General features: G+C 44.8%; 2 non-coding genes across 2 annotated transcripts; both read right to left on the bottom strand.

The window, feature by feature from the left end:
* Positions 1-4703: 4703 nt before the first annotated feature.
* Positions 4704-4776, bottom strand: TRNAK-UUU. The gene has a single exon. It is a non-coding gene; the product is annotated as a tRNA-Lys (tRNA).
* A 14187-nt stretch (positions 4777-18963) lies between these two features.
* Positions 18964-19044, bottom strand: TRNAL-CAA. The gene has a single exon. It is a non-coding gene; the product is annotated as a tRNA-Leu (tRNA).
* Between the last annotated feature and the right edge of the window lie 69 nt (positions 19045-19113).

The following is a 19113-nucleotide window of genomic DNA, read 5'->3' as shown; positions in this document are numbered from 1 at the left end:
TGATAAAAGAATCATAGCAACATAGCGTGAGGTTCCATAGGTTGATGAGCCTGATCAGTCGTGTAAGCTATTTACTACAGCAGTCTTAGATGGCCCTAGGTATCCTCTTCGGCTTCATCTTTCCTTTGCTTCGATCGCCAACTTGCACTTCCTTATTCCACTATTGCGATATCTTTGTCCTGGACAAAGACCAAGAGCTGGTGCAGGTGAAAGAATAGCTTATGGGGCTGGAGTCAAAGGAGCTTTCATAGACATAGAAATCATAATAGAAAGAGCAGGCCTGCGAGCAGCGAGTGCCCTTTGTAAGTTGCGAGCCTGCCTTACCGCCCCCCCCCCCTTTCTTTTTTGAATTAGAAAGAAGGGGATGAATTAGAAAGAAAGAGATCAGGTTATTTATGATCGGAGAAAAGAAGGGGCGTGGTTGATGTGTCACTGGGGAACCCGTAGGAAGGGGAGACGACCGGCCTCATTCACATCTGAAATCGCCAACATGAACACAAACGAAATCGTCTTAATTTCATATAGAAAGAAAAAAAAGGAAACAAGTAAAAAAGCGTGGTCCCCGGGGATAGGTACTTCGTCCGGCGCGGTATCATTGCTGAGCGATCGCTCACTATCTGGAAATGGAGTGTTAGTTTCAAATAGAGATTGTGTGGGTGTGAAGTGTACTGAAGATCGAGGTTTTTCTTCTTACTAACTTTGTCAAAGAGGCTAAAAAAACAATAAATGACCAACGAAACTTCGAGTGAGTAGGATAAGGAGGAGTAGTCGGAGGATCTTAGAAGGGAATTAGAGAAAAAAGAGCAGCAGCTCAGTAATAACACCTAGGCTTTTGAATTAACTCTGCGATTTGGAAGACGGAGGAAATGAAAGTAGAAGAAGTTACCGAAACTCGGAACCACATGTTCAATCTTTTTTTAGCGGTTTCCCCAGAGATCTTTATCATTAACGCAACCTTCATTTTGCTCATTCATGGAGTTGTATTTAGTACCTCTAAGAAAGATGATTATCCACCGTTAGTTAGTAATGTGGGTTGGCTTGGATTACTTAGTGTTGCGCGCCTAGGAGGGCAGCGCGCTTGGGATGCGGAGGAGCTATTATCGCCCAGCTCCCTAACCTAATGCGGCCGGACCGCAGGGAACCTTAGCATGGGGGGACGTCCTAATCCTTTTGCCGCCGCAAGGCCGGCTAATCGTACGCAGCAGGAGCAAGGGAACTCCCCTGGTTCAGGAAGGCACATGAGTCCGAACGCTATTATGAATGTGCGACCGACACTACACTACGTAGGTACCTGTGCATGCAGGTGAGGCGTCGGTCGGTACTAGAAACGGCGGCAGCTAGCGAGGAGTTAACGACCGGACGTGCTGCAACCTAGGGATCACCAGGCAGCTCTTTCGCTCTATAGGGATATCGGGGGGGGCATAGCACAATTCTTCTTGGAGGAGGGTTTTGGTTTGCCCAGGTGACTGATCCTGCCATAATATACTCCCGCCAATTCTATTGCACCGGCAACCGAAGTCGAACATACATACGACGATCTTCATGCGTGAAGGGACGGGAGGAAAGAAAGGGCGGTAGATGATAATGCGAAAGGGCGCCGCGTCTGGCTTGATAGTAAAGCCAAAGAAAGACGCCCCAAGACAAGATACAACTGTTGGGAAGGGGACATGATCAATAGAACCTGGCTAGATCCGGGCTGGGATAGTGGCGCCCATTCCTAACCAGTTCTGAAAAGGTTCGCTCATGCTGGAGGTACTAACCACTTAGTGATCGGTCCGCTAGTTCACGCAAATCCGAAGAAGTTATCACGGACGAGCCACATGCAGGGAAACTTGCACGTGTGGTTCTGGCCGGGCTTTCCTTCGGTATCTAATAACCTTGCTTCTGCTCGCCGCTGGCGCACCTCTCCTAACTATTGCCCATTTATTCTGGAATAATTTTTTTAGGAGGGACAATTTTACATATTTCTGCCAAATCCTTCTATTATTAAGTACGGCTGGTACCATTTCGATGTGTTTCGATTTTTTCAAAAAAGAGAGGTTTGATGCTTCTGAATTCATTGTATTAATTCCACTTCCTACTCGCAGTATGCTCTTAATGATCCCGGCTCATGATTTAATTGCCATGTATTTAGCTATTGAGCTTCAAAGTTTATGTTTTTATGTGACCGCAGCATCAAAAAGAAAGTCTGAATTTTCCACGGAAGCCGGCTCAAAATATTTGATCTTAGGTGCATTTCCCTCTGGAATATTATTGTTCGGGTGCGACCGGACTACTGCCGATCAATTTTTGGGAACTTATTTATGGACTTGTAGAGACCCTCTACGTAGTTGTAATTCTAGGGCAATCGATCCACTTTCCCCATAGCCCTAAGGCTGTGTCTCGATCTCCTACGCGCGAAAGATAAGATACGGGAGACGGGGTCCTATGGTATGGGTCTTCGACCCTTGGTCTAATTCCACGACGGAGAGTCGGCGTGGCGTAAAGTGAAGATTGGGGGGAATAGAGCGAAATCCCCGTCTGGGGTATTCCGAAGGTGTAACCTAGGCAACGAAAAAGGGGCCCGATACTTCAACTAAAGGAGCGACCTGTTGGTTCACCAAACCCCGACCCAGTGTCACACGTTCTCCAGGTCCGAAGGGATCCAGTGCCCAACTACCGACTCCTCCCGGAATTGCGTTATCGGAGCCGAGCCAGGAATAGCCGTTAGTGGACACCTACCACTTTTCACCGGTTAGAGAGGCCCTCTTTAATACATTAAGAAAATATGTTCACAGGGGCCAGAAAGACTCGGTCATAGGAACTTAGACCACCTACGCGCTGGTAAAGGAAAACCACCTCGACCGGATCTACCGAACGAAGAAGGCCGCCCCGTCGAAAGAATTAACACGCCAAAAGGGCCACCAGCTTTCCCCCAAAAAGGGGAGATCCGCTGCTTACTGCTCACGGAAACATCCGACCTTATGGTCAAGTCGTCCGCCTATCTTTCTGATCTCATTCATTTTCCGATCGCATAAAAAGTCATGAGATCAAAAAAGAAATGTGAGAATGTAGTTACAGATGTAAAAAAAGTAAATATCTTGTTCTCTTGGTCCATAGATGGGGCGTCCTATCCGATGGATGAATGAGGAGCCTCTGTCGAGTAGTGAAATGATAGGATTCTGCTTTTCGGTTAAACCGAAACACAAGTCGGCGATTCAAGCCAAGAGTGCGGGCACCTTAAGAGCGGTCAAAGCTAGAAGCTATATCATGACTGCTGGAACGAAAGACCCGATGAGTATTTTCGTACCACCTTCCAATCTTCTTAGTCAATTGTGTACTTTTCCACTAGGCGAGACATAAGTTATCGGAATCCGGGGCCTGTTTTTCCCTATTTCCCAAGGGGAATGTCAAATTGTGTGGTTTCACAGTCTTATGAGACAGAAAGTTTTGGAAAATGGAGCTGTCGTTTTCACTACTTTGGTCCCTAGCAATATTGTTGCTTAAACTAACATGGAAAGTGGGTTCAATCACTTTAAAGTGCCCTCTCAAGTGTCATTTCATAATGGTAATCGCCTTATGGTATAGTAATTTGGCTTAGAATAAGAAACCTATCTCTTCCCCCTAATGGCTTTTCACTACCCCTTGCGGGAATGCGTATCGTTGCTGCATCGCCACCGTATTCCTGACTTGCTTTTCCGAACTGCTTGTTTTCTCGGGGCTGCAGTCCAGTTGCTTAGTGGTTTGCTTCTCGGTCTACCCAATCAAGGTTAGACCTCGCTCTATCAACCATTGCTTTAAATAGTATCATGTTATTTCATCTTTCATTGATACCATCATTACAATCGAGGGCCTACAATCCATGGAAATCCCTATTCCGATCACTGGGAAAGAAGAGCAAGTAAGTAATGAATGAATGAATGAATTTAGATGGTATATAAACATCTCCCCATGAAGGGAAGGTGCTATAGTATCTAACTAAGAAAAAAAGTAGGTTGTGAAATGATAGGAAATATGCCATGCAGACAATCCAGGAAATATTTCCTTGATTTTCGGATGACCCGGCTTATCTTTGCAGTTATCCTTATTTAGCAGAATCTAGTGAGTGTTCCATTAAAAGGAAAGAGAGCTATTCGTTGTAGGATTGATCCAGACAACCCAACCTAAGTCACCTATTGCGCCTAACCTAAGTATAGTGCCAGTGGTCGGCGAGGAGAAGTTCATTCCTGTAGAGAAGAGAGGGGATCCTATTTCCTTTCCCCCTTTCCCAGTATGGCAACCTTATCTTCCAGCATGAAAGTTGGTATCAGAATGAAACAATCCAATCCAATCCATACTTGTGGAGTGCTCAGTTCAGTTCCTGATTTCTCTCAAGCCTAAACCGGAAAAGGAAACCTATTACCCGGGGTCCCCCCTTTCGGCTATCTCATCTGCTGTTCCTCGACTCTCAGGAAGGTAAGATCATCAATCAATAGTAGGCTGCTGCTCTGTGCAGTTAAAGATGGGATCCAACCTGTTATGTTTGCTTGTTTCCTATAATCTGTGCTCGATTCCATATTTCTGTATCCTTCGATTCCCGGGACAGATCTGATCTCCTTTATACTGACCTCAAACAACGAGCGAAGTCGAGATGTTGATGAGAAAGGGGCTTTTCTCAAGGCCAAAGAGTGCTCTTTGAAGGCTACTATGCATCCTTACGAATACAAGAGTGGTTTTTTTTGTTTTGGGTATAGCAGGACTTGAACCTGCGACCATTAGGTTAAAAGCCCAATGCTCTACCAACTGAGCTATACACCCGATTTTACAAGAAGGCTTGGTGCGGAAAAGAAAAGAGGGCGGCCTGGCCCCTTTTCTTCTTATCATATCACAAGGGCGCGGCTCTGTATGGTATAGTACTGTGGAGCAAGTTTGGGAGTCCTTTCCACTCATTGAAGATTCTATCTAAAAAAGAAGGTCAACGGGGGAGACTACAGTAGCTCGAACTCAGACTATCTACGAAAAAGGTAAAGTCGTCTTTCCTAGGGTTCGACCGAAAGGAGCTGTGTTCTATGGTTTGATGTTGTGGAGGTCCAGCACTCTTCTAAACGAAGAAAGAGGGGATTCGCGCTACCTCCTACTCCTACAGAAGATCGATTGGCGCGAACTTCCGATCGATTCCTTATTCATTGTTGCCGACCCTTACATCATCATAAAGAGAATCAAGATATCCCAAGAACCCAGCTAGGGATGAATGACTAGCGCTCAAGAACAAGCAAGGGATGAGCGCACGGGAGCGGCGTTGCTTGTTGCTTTATTATCACATTAGAGAAGCGGAACCTCCAAGCTCAGACATCTCGAACTCAGAAACTACCCTTCTATCCCACCCTGCTCCTCCGGCATCGGAAGCAGAACTACCTGACCGAAGGAGATAGACAGGAAGGGAAGACGGTCATACAAAGGCCGAATAAAGCTCTCTTGAAGCTGCATCTGAATAGACCTAGAGTCACTCAGTACATACGAACCCTTGAATAAATAAGAATTGAGAAGTATGAAATGTGGGCATCATAACAAAAAAAGAAAAAGACCGAACCAGTAAGACTAATGTCTACTTATTTATACCTTTGAGAGGTCCACTTAGACTATTATGATTTTCTCTTTAGCTACGTAGGTTATATAGGATTCAATTCAATCTAACAAGCGGACTGGACTACCTTCGGCTACTACAAGATATTTAGAAACCTAAGAAGCTGAGCCTACTTTACGCACTTAAGGCAGCAGCAGATGATGAAGAAATGGGCGGTAGATGATAGTGAGAAAGGGCGCCCCTTGGCATTTCCTGTGGGGGAGTCTGATTGATCCAATCACGACGAATGATGTCAACCCCCTCTTTTGCGCCTAACTTGACTCTGATTCTCCCACTATGAGAGCTGATCCAGGGGCTAGTTCGGCTACAGAATGGAATTTACGAAAGCCCCCCGTCTTTCCGACTCAATGTATTGCCCTTTGGGACCAGGATCTGACGAGGAAGTGAGAGAGGGGACACCAAACATAGGTGCGTACCATTGCCCCAATCCAATGGACTATGTCATACAGGGAGGAACCCTTGGAGGTTGGGACAGAAAGAAAGCAGGTTTTGCTTCTGCTTCCTTCGAGCAACCAAACTCTTTCGTCAGGTGTGGGTCAAGTTCCCTCATTATTGCTTGACTTCCCCTTTGGGGCACGAAAAGATGGACTAGGACTTAAGTAAGGGAGAGGACAACCCCTGTTTCTGGCTTACCTTCAACGAGTGAGTGCTATTCCCATTCCTTACTTTGATCCGACCCTGTTCCCCGACCAGTTTGCTTGCTCACTAGAAGAGTCAAGCGAGAGCAGCTAGTTTAGAAGGAAAAGGACACCTGGGGCTATTCGGCCTCACTTGTCGGAGACTGAACTACCGCTCGCTTACTTGCTGATCAAGGAGGTCATTTCCACTTACTCTAAGCATAGAAGGAAGAAGATTGAAAAACTAACAAACAAATTGTCTTCAGCCCTACTTACTTATAGGCTGACTTGGCCCAGGAAACAAGGTTCTATTAGGCTTGCAGGGCTTAAAAAAGAATGAGCTAGATCGCAGGTATTTGGATACGAGGTAGTAGCGGGGTCTAGTCGAAGCGGTGCGCAAAGTGTACAAAGGCGAGTCTCACGGGCAGCGGCACGTGAGGGGTCTCCCGAACTTCATGGAAGACGCAGTTAGGGAGTTGGAAGATGCACTTTGGACTCCTGCACCAGTAAGAATGGAACTGGAATAAAAAGTCGGGGTAGCTAGTCACTCCGTTACTGAGGAAAGAGAGGATGGCATTTCCATAAGTAGACTCTCCTTCTTACTGAATCCTTATCCTGCCCTCTCTACTCGGGAACAATTCATTCTTAACTCGTACATAAGTTCCGGGCGTCGACAAGAGAGTTAGCGATCTACAGCTGGTTCGGTGGACTGGTGGTGACACGGGCGGGCCCTCTACTTTATTTGTCGAATCCAATCGATCATGGGCGGCCCTCTTCGTTCACAGTCTTTCTTTCCTTTCGAATCCAATTGTTCCAATCTGACCAAATAGCAATTCATTGAAATCATTCGGGTCACCTCTTTTTTAAGCACTTGACCAAGCCTATTTCTATAGAAAAGGACAGGAATCTATTGACTTTGAGTCTGTCTCCTACTACGAAATTGGAACTGAACACAGGATGGCAATAGTGAGAAAAAAAATCCCCTCGTACTACGTCATTATTTATTCGATTTTCCCTGGTAAGTGCTCCAGATGCAGTTGCTTTTGTTGACGTAGTGAGTGGAACCTAATTATATGTTTCCTTGAATACCAGAGTTGCCTTTTGTAGATGAGAAAGCCAACAATTTTGCAAGGAGTTGATAATTGCACTTGAAGTAGTAAGTTTAAAGACAGTTGAAACTTAATGGCACCGTTTAACCAAGCACTCTTGTAGCTTCGGAAACTCCGTGTTCAGATCGGTGAGGCAAGAGACAAATTCATCGTCAGTTACCTCCACGATATCCAAAATACCCTCAAGACCATGAAGACAGATAATGAGAGTCAGGTTCAAACAATTCAAGGATTGTAAATACCATAACAGCAAAGTAGAATGCACCAAATTTTTCCTATTACCGGCTCCAGGAAGAGCACACCAAATGAAAGAAACTATTACTCAAAAAGAGAATCACATCTCGATCCACAAACTGCCAAAAGCCTTTGTTATTCCATTCCCAGTGGAACGTCAACCTGTTTAACAACAATTTTCTAAGAAACTTGCTGAATTCTAAATGAAACAACCTTATTTTCAAGTGACAGGCAATATCCATTTCAACCAATTATTCAAGATCAAAGGGCTAACTGCACAGCTAATTGAATTCCTTTTCGAGGTTGAGTTCATCTTGAAACCGCATTTGCTTCCTAATTAAACTGAGAAAAAATAAGAATATTAAAAGAAAGACTCCACAGAACATGAATGAATTCAGGTACATCACATCAGGCTGATATGTGCCGGTATCATACCTGTTTCAAGATTCTGGCTAAGCCCTTCTTGTTGCCACATATCCAGTTTCTTCTAAGGTTTCTGGAATTGCTCAAGTTCCTGCTCAACGCTTCTTGTCTAGCTCCAGTCTAGCACTTGTTGTTGGAAATATGCCCTAGAGGCAATAATAAAAGTATTATTATTATATTTCCTTGTTCATGATAATTGTCTTTTATTCATGCTATAACTATATTATCCGGAAATCATAATACACGTGTGAATACATAGACCACAATATGTCCCTAGTGAGCCTCTAGTTGACTAGCTCGTTGTGATCAACAGATAGTCATGGTTTCCTGGCTATGGACATTGGATGTCGTTGATAACAGGCTCACATCATTAGGAGAATGATGTGATGGACAAGACCCAATCCTAAGCCTAGCACAAAAGATCGTGTAGTTTATTTGCTAGAGCTTTGCCAATGTCAAGTATCTTTTCCTTAGACCATGAGATTGTGCAACTCCCGGATACCGTAGGAATTCTTTGGGTGTACCAAACGTCACAACGTAACTGGGTGGCTATAAAGGTGCATTACAGGTATCTCCGAAAGTGTCTGTTGGGTTGGCACGAATCGAGACTGGGATTTGTCACTCCGTGTAAACGGAGAGGTATCTCTGGGCCCACTCGGTAGGACATCATCATATGCGCAATGTGACCAAGGAGTTGATCACGGGATGATGTGTTACGGAACGAGTAAAGTGACTTGCCGGTAACGAGATTGAACAAGGTATTGGATACCGACGATCGAATCTCGGGCAAGTAACATACCGATAGACAAAGGGAATTGAATACGGGATTGATTAAGTCCTTGACATCGTGGTTCATCCGATGAGATCATCGTGGAACATGTGGGAGCCAACATGGGTATCCAGATCCCGCTGTTGGTTATTGACCGGAGAACGTCTCGGTCATGTCTGCATGTCTCCCGAACCCGTAGGGTCTACACACTTAAGGTTCGATGACGCTAGGGTTATAAAGGAAGCTTGTATGTGGTTACCGAATGTTGTTCGGAGTCCCGGATGAGATCCCGGACGTCACGAGGAGTTCCGGAATGGTCCGGAGGTAAAGATATATATATATATAGGAAGTCCTGTTTCGGCCATCGGGACAAATTTCGGGGTCATCGGTATTGTACCGGGACCACCGGAAGGGTCCCAGGGGCCCACCGGGTGGGGCCACCTGCTCCGGGGGGCCACATGGGCTGTAGGGGGTGCGCCTTGGCCTACATGGGCCAAGGGCACCAGCCCCAAGAGGCCCATGCGCAAGGAAACTTGGAGAGGGAAGAGTCCTAAAGGGGGAAGGCACCTCCGAGGTGCCTTGGGGAGGATGGACTCCTCCCCATCCTTAGCCGCACCCCTTCCTTGGAGGAGGGGGCAAGGCTGCGCCCTCCCCCTCTCCCTTGGCCCTATATATAGTGGGGAAAAGGAGGAGCAATCAGACCTAAGGCCTTTGGTTGCCTCCCTCTCCCTCCCGTGACACATCTCCTCTCCCGTAGGTGCTCGGCGAAGCCCTGCGGGATTGCCACGCTCCTCCACCACCACCACCACGCCGTTGTGCTGCTGTTGGATGGAGTCTTCCTCAACCTCTCCCTCTCTCCTTGCTGGATCAAGGCGTGGGAGACGTCACCGGGCTGTACGTGTGTTGAACGCGGAGGTGCCGTCCGTTCGGCACTTGATCATCGGTGATCTGAATCACGACGAGTACGACTCCATCAACCCCGTTCACTTGAACGCTTCCGCTTAGCGATCTACAAGGGTATGTAGATGCACTCTCCCTTTCTACTCGTTGCTGGTCTCTCCATAGATAGATCTTGGTGTTTCGTAGGAAAATTTTTGAATTTCTGCTACGTTCCCCAACAGTGGCATCATGAGCTAGGTCTATTGCGTAGATTCTATGCACGAGTAGAACACAAAGTAGTTGTGGGCGTTGATTTTGTTCAATATGCTTGCCGCTACTAGTCTTATCTTGATTCGGCGGCATCGTGGGATGAAGCGGCCCGGACCGACCTTACACGTACTCTTACGTGAGACTGGTTCCACCGACTGATATGCACTAGATGCATAAGGTGGCTAGCGGGTGTCTGTCTCTCCTACTTTAGTCGGATCGGATTCGATGAAAAGGGTCCTTATGAAGGGTAAATAGCAATTGGCATATCACGTTGTGGTCTTTGCGTAGGTAAGAAACGTTCTTGCTAGAAACCCATAGCAGCCACGTAAAACATGCAAACAACAATTAGAGGACGTCTAACTTGTTTTTGCAGGGTATGCTATGTGATATGATATGGCCAAAAGGATGTGATGAATGATATATGTAATGTATGAGATTGATCATGTTCTTGTAATAGGATTCACGACTTGCATGTCGATGAGTATGACAACCGGCAGGAGCCATAGGAGTTGTCTTTATTTTTTGTATGACCTGCGTGTCATTGAAGAACGCCATGTAAATTACTTTACTTTATTGCTAAACGCGTTAGCCATAGAAGTAGAAGTAGTCGTTGGCGTGACAACTTCATGAAGACACGATGATGGAGATCATGATGATGGAGATCATGGTGTCATGCCGGTGACAAGATGATCATGGAGCCCCGAAGATGAAGATCAAAGGAGCTATATGATATTGGCCATATCATGTCACTACTCTTATTTGATTGCATGTGATGTTTATCATGTTTATACATCTTATTTGCTTAGAACGACGGTAGTAAATAAGATGATCCCTCATTAAAATTTCAAGAAGTGTTCTCCCCTAACTGTGCACCGTTGCTACAGTTCGTCGTTTCGAAGCACCACGTGATGATCGGGTGTGATAGATTCTTACGTTCACATACAACGGGTGTAAGACAGTTTTACACAGCGAAAACACTTAGGGTTAACTTGACGAGCCTAGCATGTACAGACATGGCCTCGGAACACGGAGACCGAAAGGTCGAGCATGAGTCGTATAGAAGATACGATCAACATGAAGATGTTCACCGACGTTAACTAGTCCGTCTCACGTGATGATCGGACACGGCCTAGTTGACTCGGATCATGTAATCACTTAGATGACTAGAGGGATGTCTATCTGAGTGGGAGTTCATAAGATGAACTTAATTATCTTAAACATAGTCAAAAGACCTTTTTGCAAATTATGTCGTAGCTCGCGCTTTAGTTCTACTGTTTTAGATATGTTCCTAGAGAAAATATAGTTGAAAGTTGATAGTAGCAATTATGCGGACAGTAGAAAGCTTATGTCCTTAATGCACCGCTCAGTGTGCTGAACCCCAAACCTCGTTTGTGGATGTTTCGAACATCGAACATACACGTTTTGATAACTACGTGATAGTTCAGTTAAATGGTTTAAGTAGAGGCACCAAAGACCTTTTCGAAACGTCGCGGAACATATGAGATGTTTCGAGGGCTGAAATTGGGATTTCAGGCTCGTGCCCATGTCAAGAGGTTTAAGACCTCCGACGATTTTCTTAGCCTACAAACTAAGGAGAGAAGCTCAATTGTTGAGCTTGTGCTCAGATTGTCTGAGTACAACAATCACTTGAATCAAGTGGGAGTTGATCATCCAGATGAAATAGTGATAGTTTCTCCGAAGTCATTACCACCAAGCTGCTAGAGCTTCGTGATGAACTATAACATATCAGGGATATATGTGATGATCCTTGAGATATTCGCGATGTTTAACTCCGCGAAAGTAGAAATCAAAAGGGAGCATCAATCGTTGATGATTAGTAAAACCACTAGTTTCAAGAAGGGCAAGGGAAAGAAGGGATACTTCATGAAACGGCAAATCAGCTGCTGCACCAATGAAGAAACCCGAGGCTGAACCCAAACCCGAGACTAAGTGCTTCTGTAATAAGGGGAACAACCACTGGAGCAGGATTACCCTAGATACTTGGTAGATGAGAAGGCTGGCAAGGTCGATAGAAGTATATTGGATATACATTATGTTAATGTGTACTTTACTAGTACTCCTAGTAGCACCAGGGTATTAGATACCGGTTCGGTTGCTAAGTATTAGTAACTCGAAATAAAAGCTACGGAATAAAAGGAGACTGGCTAAAGGTGAGCTGACGATATGTGTTGGAAGTGTTTCCAAGTTTGATGTGATCAAACATCGCACGCTCCCTCTACCATCAAGATTAGTATTAAACCTGAATAATTGTCATTTGGTGCTTGCGTTGAGCATAGACATGATTGGATTATGTCTATAGCAATACGGTTATTCATTTAAGGAGAATAATGGTTACTCTAATTTTTGAATAATACCTTCAATGGTCTTGCACCTAAAGGAATGGTTTATTGAATCTCGGTCATAGTGATACACATTTTCATGCCAAAAGATATAAGATAGTAATGATAGTACCACTTACTTGTGGCACTGCCATGTAAGTCATAATGGTATAAAACGCATGAAGAAGCTCCATGTTGATGGATCTTTGGACTCACTCGTTTTTGAAAAGTTTGAGACATGCGAACCATGTCTATTGGTGTATATGCATGAAGAAACTCCATGCAAATGGATCGTTCGGACTCACTTGATTTTGAATCACTTGAGATATGCAAATCATACCACATGGGCAAGATGACTGAAAAGCCTCGGTTTCAATGAGATGGAACAAGATAGCAACTTGTTGGAAGTAACACATTTTGATGTGTGCAGTCCAATAAGTGCTGAGGCATGCAGTGAATATCGTTATGTTCTTACATTACAGATGATTCGAGTAGATGTTGAGAATATTTACTTGATGAAACACAAGTCTGAATTATTGAATGGTTCAAGTAATTTCAGAGTGAAGTAGAAGATCATTGTGACAAGAGGATAAAATGTCTATGATACGATCATAGAGATGAATATCTGAGTTACGAGTTTTGGCACACAATTAAGACATTGTGGAAAATGTTTCGCAATCAATACCGCCTGGAACACCATAATGTGATGGTGTGTCCGAACATCATAGTTGCACCCTATTGGATATGGTGCGTACCATGATGTCTCTTATCGAATTACCACTATCGTTCATGGGTTAGGCATTAGAGACAACCACATTCACTTTAAATAGGGCACCACGTAATTCCGATGAGATGACACCGTATGAATTATGGTTTAGAGAAACCTAAGTTGTCGTTTCTTAAAAGTTTGGGGCTGCAACGCTTATATGAAAAAGTTTCAGGTTGATAAGCTCGAACCCAAAGCGGATAAAATGCATCTTCATAGGACACCCAAAACAGTTGGGTAAACCTCCTGTCTCAGACCCGAAAGCAATAAGGGATTGTTTCGAGAATCAGGTCCTTTCTCGAGGAAAAGTTTCTCTCGAAAGAATTGAGTGGGAGGATGGTGGAGACTTGATGAGGTTATTGAACCGTCTCTTCAACTAGTGTGTGACAGGGCACAAGGAGTTGTTCCTGTGGCACCTACACCAATTGCAGTGGAAGCTTATGATATTGATCATGAAACTTCGGATCAAGTCACTCCCAAACCTCGTAGGATGACAAGGATGCGTACTACTTTAGAGTGGTACGTAATCCTGTCTTGAAGGTCATGTTGCTAGACAACAATGAACCTACGAGCTATGGAGAAGCGATGGTGGGCCCAAATTCCGACAAATGGTTAGAAGCCATGAAATCCGAGATAGTATCCATATATCAGAACAAAGCATGGACTTTGATGGACTTGCCCGATGATTGGCAATCCATTGAGATAAATGGATCTTTAAGAAGAAGACGGACGTGGATGGTAATGTCACCGTCCATGAAGCTCGACTTGTGGCGAAAAGTTTTTCACAAGTTCAAGGAGTTGACTACGATGAGATTTTCTCATCCGTAGCGATGCTTAAAGTCCGTCGGATTCATGTTAGCATTAGCTGTATTTATGAAATCTGGCAGATGGATATCAAAACGAGTTTCCTTACCAGTTTTCGTGAGGAAAGGTTGTATATAATACAATCAGAAAGTTTTTGTCGATCCTAAGGATGCTAAAAGGTATGCTAGCTCCAGCGATCCTTCTAAGGACTGGAGTGAGCATCTCGGAGTTGGAATGTATGCTTTGATGATGATCAAAGATTTTGGGTCTATACAAAGTTTATGAGAAACTTGTATTTCCAAAGAAGTGAGTGGGAGCACTATAGAATTTCTGATGAGTATATGTTGTTGACATATTGATGATCAGAGATGATGTAGAATTTCTAGAAAGCATATAGGGTTATTTGAAAGGTGTTTTTCAATAGAAAACCTGGATTAAGCTACTTGAGCATTAAGCATCAAGATCTATAAGGATAGATCAAAACGCTTAATGGTACTTTCAAATGAGCACATACCTTGACATGATCTTGAAGGTGTTCAAGATGGACCAGTCAAAGAAGGAGTTCTTGCCTGAGTTGTAAGGTACGAAGTTAAGACTTAAAGCTCGACCACGGCAGAATAGAGAGAAAGGACGAATGTCGTCCCCTATGCTTAAGACGTAGGCTCTTCAGTATGCTATGCTGTGTACCGCACCTGAAGTGTGCCTTGCCATGAGACAGTCAAGGGGTACAAGAGTGATCCAAGAATGGCTCACAGGACAGCGGTCAAAGTTATCCTTAGTAACTAGTGGACTAAGGAATTTTCTCGATTATGGAGGTGGTAAAAGAGTTCGTCGTAAAGGTTACGACGATGCAAGCTTGACACCTATCCGGATAGCTCTGAGTAGAGAGACCGGATACATATAATGGAGCAATAATTTAGGATAGCTCCAAGTAGAACAGTTGTTTGGAATAGCTCCAAATAGAGCGTGGTAGCTGTATCTAGGAGATGACATAGAGATTTGTAAAACACACACGGATCTGAAAGGTTCAGACCCGTTGACTAAAACCTCTCTCACAAGCAACATGATCAAACATAAAACTCATTGAGTGTTAATCACATAGTGATGTGAACTAGACTACTGACTCTAGTAAACTCTTGGGTATTAGTCACATGGTGATGTGACCTGTGAGTGTTAATCACATGGCGATGTGAACTAGATTATTGACTCTAGTGCAAGTGGGAGACTGTTGGAAATATGCCCTAGAGGCAATAATAAAAGTGTTATTATTATATTTCCTTGTTCATGATAATTGTCTTTTATTCATGCTATAACTGTATTATCTGGAAATCGTAATACACGTGTGAATACATAGACCACAATATGTCCCTAGTGAGCCTCTAGTTGACTAGCTCGTTGTGATCAACAGATAGTCATGGTTTCCTGGCTATGGACATTGGATGTCGTTGATAACGGGATCACATCATTAGGAGAATGATGTGATGGACAAGACCCAATCCTAAGACTAGCACAAAAGATCGTGTAGTTCATTTGCTAGAGCTTTGCCAATGTCAAGTATCTCTTCCTTCGACCATGAGAGCGTGTAACTCCTAGATACCGTAGGAGTGCTTTGGGTGTATCAAACGTCACAACGTAACTGGGTGACTATAAAGGTGCACTACAGGTATCTCCGAAAGTATCTATTGTTTTATGCGGATCGAGACTGGGATTTGTCACTCCGTGTAAACGGAGAGGTATCTCTGGGCCCACTCAGTAGGACATCATCATATGCGCAATGTGACCAAGGAGTTGATCACGGGATGATGTGTTACGGAACGAGTAAAGTGACTTGCCGGTAACGAGATTGAACAAGGTATTGGATACCGACGATCGAATCTCGGGCAAGTAACATACCGATAGACAAAGGGAATTGAATACGGGATTGATTAAGTCCTTGACATCGTGGTTCATCCGATGAGATCATCGTGGAACATGTGGGAGCCAACATGGGTATCCAGATCCCGCTGTTGGTTATTGACTGGAGAACGTCTCGGTCATGTCTGCATGTCTCCCGAACCCGTAGGGTCTACACACTTAAGGTTCGATGACGCTAGGGTTATAAAGGAAGCTTGTATGTGGTTACCGAATGTTGTTCGGAGTCCCGGATGAGATCCCGGACGTCACGAGGAGTTCCAGAATGGTCCGGAGGTAAAGATATATATATAGGAAGTCCTGTTTCGGCCATCGGGACAAATTTCGGGGTCATCGGTATTGTACCGGGACCACCGGAAGGGTCCCAGGGGCCCACCGGGTGGGGCCACCTGCTCCGGGGGGCCACATGGGCTGTAGGGGGTGCGCCTTGGCCTACATGGGCCAAGGGCACCAGCCCCAAGAGGCCCATGCGCAAGGAAACTTGGAGAGGGAAGAGTCCTAAAGGGGGAAGGCACCTCCGAGGTGCCTTGGGGAGGATGGACTCCTCCCCATCCTTAGCCGCACCCCTTCCTTGGAGGAGGGGGAAAGGCTGCGCCCTCCCCCTCTCCCTTGGCCCTATATATAGTGGGGAAAAGGAGGAGCAATCAGACCTAAGGCCTTTGGTTGCCTCCCTCTCCCTCCCGTGACACATCTCCTCTCCCGTAGGTGCTTGGCGAAGCCCTGCAGGATTGCCACGCTCCTCCATCACCACCACGCCGTTGTGCTGCTGCTGGATGGAGTCTTCCTCAACCTCTCCCTCTCTCCTTGCTGGATCAAGGCGTGGGAGACGTCACCGGGCTGTACGTGTGTTGAACGCGGAGGTGCCGTCCGTTCGGCACTTGATCATCGGTGATCTGAATCACGACGAGTACGACTCCATCAACCCCGTTCACTTGAACGCTTCCGCTTAGCGATCTACAAGGGTATGTAGATGCAAACTCTCCTCTCCTTTCTACTCGTTGCTGGTCTCTCCATAGATAGATCTTGGTGTTACGTAGGAAAATTTTTGAATTTCTGCTACGTTCCCCAACACTTGTACCAGTCGCCTACCAGATCACGGCTTTGCTCCAATTCTAATCTCCAATTATGCAATCCTCTCCAAAATTGGGGCTTTTCTTCACTTCAGCACTTCCCCTCGCAGTGGATTCCACTAGGTTCTTAACCTCTTCCCAATTCTTAAACTGAAACCTGCGATGTCTAATCCAACTCGGCACCTAACCAGCTTGTCAGCATCGTAAGTTTGCCTCAACATTCCCCCTAGAAATACAAAAATAATGTAAATCTACTTTCATTTATTTATTAGGGTAGGGATGAGACTTTCTTTTTCTTTTTCTATTTTCTAGAATAAGTATGCTCTGGAGTAAAAGGATTCGAACCTTTGCATGCCGGTACCAAAAACCGATGCCTTACCACTTGGCTATACTCCAAACGGGGGGAAGGCTCGATGAAAACGAGCTGGGATATAGATTTTTCAGAAGGAAGAGTTAGTTACCTCGGTCTTCCTTCTTTCCCGGGAATCAAGGAAGTAGTAGCGGGACAGTCCTTTATTTCCCCCTTTAGACCAACTACAACAAGCTCGCTCCTTAGGTTAGCTCTCTGCTCTACCTATTTGTTTGCAATGCCTTGCTTATCAAAATAGGCCTTTCTGTAACCTGACCTTACGCTGAAAAACTGCACTTGTTGGCTCTGCGTCCACTGAAACTTATGAAAAAGAAATGTTATTCTATCGATATCTTCAAGAGTTCCCTAACCCCCTGACTGAGAGTGCTATGATGGGCTATTGAAGTTCGTCCCTGCGGCACGGTGGGGCAGTGCAAATCCTTTCATTAATGAAGTTCCGCCCTGACACTCCCATTATTGGCTTCCTTCCCTGGGGACCGCTCGGGCGAAGGCAGAGCATGGAATGATCGTAGGGGCATCCTTCCTAGGTGGAAAAGACGTGTGTGACTAAAACCAGGAGGAGAAATCCATTTTCAAATGGCGACAGAAAGAAAGGAATCACGAAATAGAAGAAAAAGTGCACTGTGCTGGCAAATGTGGAGAATAGCCATCCATCTTTCATCAATGAAATTGTTCCGTATGGGTAGCAAATACACATATCAGAAGAGCCAACCCGAAAGCACTTGCTTCAAAGAAGCAGCAGTTACCAAGAAATTCCTGTTTCAAGTCAGCATATCTCGATAGAACCAATTCCAATCCAGGTAGTGTGAACAGAGGATGTGGAAGTTCTGTTTCCTTGCCTTGTCAAGCATTTCATCTGACACTCTATCTATACTATAGCTAGATCAATTCCTATTCTTTCTTCCAAGCGACTTTACTCCAAAGAATTTTGCCTTCTTATCTTGACTCGATCTCACGAAATTGGATTGATTGGCACACCGCGCATCTGGCATTCGCTTCTCCTATCTATCTCTTCCAACTAAGCTGATCACTGGAAAATATGAAATCCTGCAAGCAATCATTCCAGAGCCAACTACGAAGATACCTGGTCTTCCACTCTGTTCACTGGAGGAAAGACAAGAAAGTAAACAATTCTTCAAAGGAATTGGCTCTACCGGAACAGAGGAATTGGCTCGCTCCTTCGCTCGCTGGGTAAGCATAGAATGCACACCAGTCTGGTATCAAAGCGTATCTTCTTGAAAAGGAAACTACTTGAACAGATGAAATGGAAGGAAGAAATGAAAGTTCGATCTACCAACGTAGAGTCCGCCCCTCCTAGGAAGAAGAAATTTGCTACTTTGGCTCATCAGTTGGTAAGTCTGTCTGGGCCGGCACGGTATTGGGATCGTTTGATCGATTTCCTTGATTTGATTGCTACTTAATGGGCGTGCGCTCAAAGGATACAAACAGGGATTCGCAAACAAAAAGGGGAATTCCTAGTCACTTTTTCCCGTCGCGTAAAAAAAAGTCTTTACGCGAGAGCAATAGAGGTTGGGATACATCTATCTCTTCTGAGCAACCTCTTTTGGATTCTTAAGACCACCCTTGCAGTAGGATACCATCTGCTTTGGTTCTTTATTATCTCCTTCGAGGGATTTTTAGGATCGTTCAGGCTATATATATTTAGTCTATTTTGGCTTTTACTGTCTACTTTTCTCAGGGAGATGGTTAAGGACCTCAGAAGATAGAGGAGAGCGCCAGGCCCAGATTTCCGGAATACTTCTACGGGGAATGCTCATTGAATGAGCATTCTCCATATTATGCCTTGAAGAGGACTCGAACCTCCACGCTCTTCAGCACGAGATTTTGAGTCTCGCGTGTCTACCATTTCACCATCAAGGCATCTTGAAAGTGAATCGTATTCCATGAATATGATATCTATCTAATGTGATATATGGAATATATGACAAA

Source organism: Triticum dicoccoides, chromosome 3A, assembly GCF_002162155.2.
Source record: "Triticum dicoccoides isolate Atlit2015 ecotype Zavitan chromosome 3A, WEW_v2.0, whole genome shotgun sequence".
In the NCBI taxonomy this organism is placed as follows: domain Eukaryota; kingdom Viridiplantae; phylum Streptophyta; class Magnoliopsida; order Poales; family Poaceae; genus Triticum; species Triticum dicoccoides.
The sequence above is the reverse complement of the archived record's forward strand: the minus strand, read 5'-3'. Positions and strand labels throughout refer to the sequence as shown.